Raw genomic sequence first — 7,432 nt, 5'->3', positions numbered from 1 at the left:
AGAAGCTTCACACTAACTGGAAATATAGATGAGCTTTTTTGTCAAGCAATATACATGAGTTTTTTTTTTCCGAACCTTTCCATTGCAAATGAACGAAAATACATCAGTTCCAGAGAACATTTCAGAGAGAGAGAGGAAAGAGGTAAAGCGAGTTCGGGCATTGCTAGGAAACCCACTGCACTATGCCCGACATCGAGACGAGTGTCATGGGGCGAAAACCTAACAACACCAATATAAGTCTGCCTACAGGAACAGTTTGATAAGATATCTAAAGACAACATGGACCCAAAACACAATCATGATCAGGCAGGCGTAGACCAAAACGCCATCAGCTTCAGACGGATATCTCGAAGCTATTCTCCTGCAATCGGACGCCTGATTGCTGCGCACATCTTCATCATCTGCATCGTGTTTGACCTGAGCATCTCAGCCCCCGCGCGAAGCTCCTTGCCATCTTCTTCTTGTTGTAGCCCTGTCCAATATAAGAGAAACGAGCATATAGAAAAAACAATCTCAAATGGAGTGATTTGCTTCTTTTCAAATGTAGCTCGGTTTCGGGCCAGCCAAATGGACCAACAAGCCACAGTAAGACCAACAATATAGAACTTTGTTCCAGCAGGGAGAAAAGAGTAGCACCAATCATAATATTGCCATTGGTTGCTGGGACATCTATCTATGCCCAGAACTATCCCCACACAGCGCCACACCACCCTAGCAATAGGGCAAGTGAAGAACAAATGTTGTGAAGTTTCTAATTCATTGCAAAACGAGCAACAGGGATTCCCTAGCCACTTCTTTTTTCTTCATCACCTGCCTAGTGAGCACAACATCCTGGGCAACTGCCACATAATTTTTTTGATTTTAAGAGGGACTTTCGCTTTCCAAATCCATCTATAATGGCAACCACTCAGAGGATTTTCAAGCAATTTGTACATGGATTTGGTGGAGTATTTGCCACTGCCATTAAAACCCCAGAACTCCTGATTTCCCCCTCGCACAATTGGATCTCAGAGATGACTCTACTCATTTTATCCCTCTACCCCATCATCTCAGGATTGAGTCTACGTCTGAAGGAGGTCTGAACATTCAAAAACTTGAACTTGTAAATTGTGCAGTCTTGTTTATTGCACACATCAAAAAGAATGGGGAATTGCTCCTGGAATGGGAGTGAACCCTTGATAGAATATTTCCAAACACTAGCCAAATTCCCGGATTTAATACTGATCCTTCTACCAGCCATATATAGAGATTTAACTTTCAATAGAGCTTTCCAGCAAGGGGTATTAGAAAATCTAGGCATCACAGATGCCACTGTTTTGTTTTTCAGATATTGTGCCCGCACAATTCTCTGCCACAAGCCCTCTTGTGTCTCGAGCTTCCACCACCATTTAACCATCAAGCTTATGTTTTGTTTTCTCAGGTCGTTGACCCCAAGAGCACCTTTATCCTTGGATCTGCATATCCTATTTCAGTTAACTAGATGATATCATTTTTTTCTTGTTGCATTCTTGCCAAAAGAACTTACGTCTATGCTTATCCAGCCTTTCAATGAACGTTTTGTTCATAAGCCACATTGATATACGGTATAGGGAGATCTGGGTGACCACCGAGTCCAACAAAGAGAGTCTACCACCCATCGAGGCAACATTACCAATCGAGGCCTCAAAATACTTAAGGTATTTGTCCATAATGAATTCCCAGTCAGAATTCCCGAGGTTGGTATAGCTGACCGGCATTCGAAGGTATTTGATGGGGAAGCTACCAACATCACAGTTAAACAAATCAGCATATTCTTTCACAATGTCAGCATCCCCACCCATTGTCAGGATTTCACTTTTTTGGAAAATTTACTTTCAAGACAGACATCATTCCAAAAATATATAGCAACAACTTCAGGTTAGTTGCTTTCTCTATATCATGTTCTAGACATATAATCGTATCATCCACATATTGCAGGTCAGAGGCCAACCCAACAATCAGATTATTTTTCTGTGCATTAGTGATCATCTTAGCTAGGCAATCAGTTGCAAGATTAAACAAGAAGGGAGAATGTGGGTCGCCCTGTCGCACTCCTTTTGTGCTTTGGAAGTAGGGACCGACACAATTATTCACCTTGATGCTAACCGTGCCATTATGCAAAATCTGCTTTATCCAACCGCACCAAGTTTCACGAAAGCCTCTAAGTTTATGGCATTCCAACAAAAAAATCCCAATTTACTTTGTCGTATGCTTTTTCAAAATCTAGCTTCAGCACTATTCCCACTTTCTTTTTAACATGGGTGTAGTTCAAAAGTTCATGAAGAGACATGATCCCATCCATGACATTCCTCCCTTTGACAAACGCGTTATGATTGATACTATCAGTTTGTCAGCGTATTTCTCAACACGATGATCTGAAACCTTGGTGATGAGTTTGTACGGGCATCTCAATAGGCATATAGGCCTGAACTGCTGAATTTCCCCTTGTGAAAGTGACTAAACAGAGACATAATGTCATCTTTGACAATATCCCAGCAAACCTGATAGAATTCAGCTGGAATATTGTCCGGGCCGGGTGCCCTATTGTTGCCATAGCGAATAAAGCTTCTTTAACCTCTGCCTCTGAAAATTCCTTACATAAGTCAGCATTATCCTCCTCATTCAGCTTTTCATCACCGGAACAAGTGTCAGGGTCCAAGTGGAACCTGTTGCCAAGGGCTGGACTGAACAAGTTATTATAGAAATCTGTAGCATGCGCTATCAGATTACCTGTACCTTCAATCTCCACATCCCCAGATTTCAAAGAATGTATAGTATTCTTCCTCTTCCTCCTGTTAGCTATTTTATGATAATAGTCAGTGTTCAAGTCACATTTTAGCAACCAGCGTTCATGCGATTGTTGTAGCCAGAAAATTTCCTCATTCACCAAAATTTCATGTAGTTCAAAGCACACATCCAATTTTATACTATATAACTTAGGGGGCAAAGGGCCATTTTCTTCCATATCTTCCAGCATTACTAGCCCCACTCTGAGCTCTTCCTTCCTCTTTTTCTCATGGACATATTTATCGGAGCCCCACCCTTTGAAGTATGATTTGAATCTCTCCAACTTAATATTGAGAACATCAATAGGGTCTGTTGATTCTACCTTTCTAGCCCAAATCTTGCTCACCGTAGGCAAGAACTTCTCATCTTTAATCCAGGATAGATCAAAGCGTAACTCTCGGGGTTTAGGAGCATCTCGCCCTTCCTCCCCAGATGAGAGCAGCAGGGGGTTGTGATCAGAAATTTCCCGAACCAGTTTCCTCACGGACACCATGGGAAATAGACACTAGTAGAAAAAGGGGCTTTCGTTCGGGCCCGGCCAGCCCATTAGTCCCGGTTCTTCCACGAACCGGGACCAATGGATGCATTCGTCCCGGTTCGTGAGCCCAGGGGGCCGGCCGGGGCCTCGTGGGCATTGGTCCCAGTTCGTATGGACCCACTTGTCCCGGTTCCAGGCACGAATCGAGACCAGTGGGCCTCGCTCCTGGCCCACAAACATTGGTCCCGGTTCTTGGCTCGAACCGGGACTGTCGTGGAATTGTCACGGCAGATGTCCTTTTGTAAGGACTTAGTCGTGGAGCCATCGCAACTAGGAAGCTTAAAGGGGTTAATCGGGACAAGGACACACGAGGTTTATACTAGTTCAGCCCCTTACGGTGAAGGAAGGCCTATGTCTAGTTGGGTTGAAATTGCTTGAGGTTTCAATGACCAGGGAGCGAGATACGCTATGCCTGGCTCTCGATCAGTTGTTTCTCACCCTAAGCCGCTGGCGGGTCGTCCCCTTATATACACAGGTTGACGCCCTGCGGCCTACAGAGTCCCGGCCGGCTCATAAACAGTGTCCGGCTCGGCGACTAGTTACTTCTACCTTACAGTACAAGTTATACAATCATGGCGGTTTATCTTTACGGGCCTCAGAGTCGCCTATGGGCCTTTAAGCCTGTTAGTGAACCGCCATCTTCATGCCTTGGTCTTGGGCCTCTGATGAACCTCTATTTGCGTAACCCGGCCTCTCCTAGATGGCTTACACAAATAGTCATATCCCCAACAGGGACAGAAGGCTGGGCTTTAGTCCCGGTTCCATCCATGAACTGGGACAAATGAGTTGCCTATATATACCCCGTCGCTGCGTCAGAGCACTCCACAGTGCTATGTTTTTTCTGACCGGCGAGGAGAGGGCATTTGGGTCCTCTAGCTCACCTCCTATGCACACGAGGTGTTCGATGAAATGCCCAAGCCACGCTAGTTATGCTTTCTCCTCTCGAAGCTTGACCTCCAAGCTCCATTTTCCCTGAGATTTGTCTAGGTTTAGCGGTCCGTCACATCCCGTCCCCGTCTTCACCGCCGTCGATTGCCCACACCGATCTCGTCGCCTACACCACTGTGGTGAGCCTCTTATCTTCTTCTGAAAGAAAAAAAATCTTACTTTAGATAGATACTTGTGTAATTTTCTTACTTTTATTATTGCTTGTGCTTATATAGTGCGATGGTTTTGGTATACGCCCCCGTCGGCCCTCGTCCTGGCTATGATTCGGATGTGGTATAATATATATATATATATATATATATATATATATATATATATATATATATTATCTTTTATAACTATTTGGTTAATTTATTGTTTATGACAATTATGCCCATCAAGTTGACATAGATTTTATTTATGTAGGAGGTAGTTTAACCGGAAATTCCAACCGACCCTATTGTCGAGAGGTTAAATTTAGTTGAAGAAGAAAACAAGTACTTGAAGAAAAAAATAAGAAAAATTGAGGAGGAGAAGATGATATTGGAGTTGCATGTTGCGGATGTCGTCGATGATCACAAGATCAAGCTGGATGCAATGCGGTTGAAGATGAGAAAGATTAGAAAATATGCCATTCATACCGAGGCTTGGTATCATTATGCCGTTGGATCATTTTTTACCTTGGTTGTGATTATGATCACATTTATTGTTGCATTGAAAGGTTTCACATAGTTTCAATGTATGGTTTAACTAGATGCTCTGGAGAGCTATATGTTGTTCAATGAGAACTATGTATGTACTTTGTTTTTAATGCGACGATGAACTTCTATTAATTTCGTCACTTATCTATCAATGAGAGCTATATGTGCTAAATTGATGATGTAGCTTTGAATGGTGCATTTTATACATGAAGTGCATCCAGTTTTTGCCGTAAGCCTCTCTACTTTCTTGCACATGCTATGTGGGTGAAATGATGATACCATGCCAACTTTCAACCTTTTCAGAGTTCATTTGTAGTGCTTTTCAATTTCAGGGTCTTATAGCTCAAAATAATCAGTAAATGCATGAAAAATAACAAATGTAGTCAGAAAGGGTTGAAAATTGATGATGTGGCTTTGAATGGTGCATTTTGAACACAGAAAAGGTATGGAGTTCAAATAAGTTCAAAAAAATGAAATCCCTTTGTAACAGATGAGTTTCCATATGAAACCCTGATACTTCGAAAGAGATTGTCCGTTTTGTACACGAAGTGCATCCAGTTTTTGCCGTAAGCCTCTCTACTTTCTTGCACATGCTATGTGGGTGAAATGATGATACCATGCCAACTTTCAACCTTTTCAAAGTTCATTTGTAGTGCTTTTCAATTTCACGGTCTTATAGCTCAAAATAATCAGTAAATGCATGAAAAATAACAAATGAAGTCAGAAAGGGTTGAAAATTGATGATGTGGCTTTGAATGGTGCATTTTGAACACATAAAAAGTATGGAGTTCAAATAAGTTCAAAAAAATGAAATCCCTTTGTAACAGACGAGTTTCTGTATGAAACCCTAATACTTCGAAAGAGATTGTCTGTTTTGTACACGAAGTGCATCCAGTTTTTGCCGTAAGCCTCTCTACTTTCTTGCACATGCTATGTGGGTGAAATGATGATACCATGCCAACTTTCAACCTTTTCAGAGTTCATTTGTAGTGCTTTTCAATTTCAGGGTCTTATAGCTCAAAATAATCAGTAAATGCATGAAAAATAACAAATAAAGTCAGAAAGGGTTGAAAATTGATGATGTGGCTTTGAATGGTGCATTTTGAACACAGAAAAAGTATGAAGTTCAAATAAGTTCAAAAAAATGAAATCCCTTTGTAATAGACGAATTTCCATATGAAACTCTCATACTTCGAAAGAGATTGTCCGTTTAGTACACGAAGTGCATCCAATTTTTACCGTAACCCTCTCTACTTTCTTGCATATGCTATGTGGATGAAATAATGATACGATGCCAATTTTCAACCTTTTTAGAGTTCATTTGAAATGCTTTTCAATTTCAGGGTCTTGTAGCTCAAAATAATCAGTAAATGCATGAAAAATAACAAATGAAGTCAGAAAGGGTTGAAAATTGATGATGTGGCTTTGAATGGTGCATTTTGAACACAGAAAAAGTATGGAGTTCAAATAAGTTCAAAAAAATGAAATCCCTTTGTAACAGACGAGTTTCCGTATAAAACCCTCATACTTCGAAAGAGATTGTCCGTTTTGTACACGAAGTGCATCCAGTTTTTGCCGTAACCCTCTCTAATTTCTTGCACATGCTATATGGATAAAATGAAGATACCATGCAAAAATAAAATTAACTAAAAATCTTTTTTAAAACTCTAATAGCAAAAGGAATGAACTAAAAAGCTTTTATAAACCTCTAGTACTTTTTAAACTAAAATTATATAAAATTCATGCCACTGAAATTATCAAAGTATTTTCTGTTCAAAACATGAAAAACGGAAATAAACAAAATAAACTTTAATAAAAAGTAGAAACAAAATTTAATAAATTAGAATTTAATAAAATAAATAAGTAGAAACAAAATAAAATAAAATAAAATAAAATAAACTTTAATAAAATAAATAAGTAGAAACAAAATAAAACAAATTAAAATTTAATACAATAAATAAGTAGAAACAAAATAAAATAAAATAAAATAAACTTTTATAAAATAAAGAAGTAGAAACAAAATAAACTTTATAAAGGTAAAATAAATAAACTTTAATAAAATAAATAAAAATAGCGACAGTAAGGTTTTTTGTTGTAAGTAGAAACAAAATAAAATAAATAAAGCAACAAAAAAACTGCCAACTATTGGGCCACCACGGCCTGAGTACAACTAGAAACCCTACCATGGGCCAGGATTCAGGCCCGCAGATGGCCCAGTAGGCCCATCAGGCATAGCAGTGACTATTAGCCTCGTAAGCCTGCAATCAAGAGGAACTCGAGAGGGGTGCAGCAGTGGGGCTTATAAACCACTCTGCGCCCCTCTCAACTAGCAAGGTGGGACTAAAGTTTTGGCCACGAGGAGCACGAGGCCTTTGGTCCCGGTTGGTGGCACGAACTGGTACCAAAGGGGGTAATTCGTACCGGTTTGTGCCACCAACCGGTACGAATGCCCTCCTTTGGT

This window comes from Triticum dicoccoides, chromosome 3A (assembly GCF_002162155.2).
Source record: "Triticum dicoccoides isolate Atlit2015 ecotype Zavitan chromosome 3A, WEW_v2.0, whole genome shotgun sequence".
NCBI classification, from domain to species: domain Eukaryota; kingdom Viridiplantae; phylum Streptophyta; class Magnoliopsida; order Poales; family Poaceae; genus Triticum; species Triticum dicoccoides.
This window is presented reverse-complemented; position numbering follows the sequence as displayed.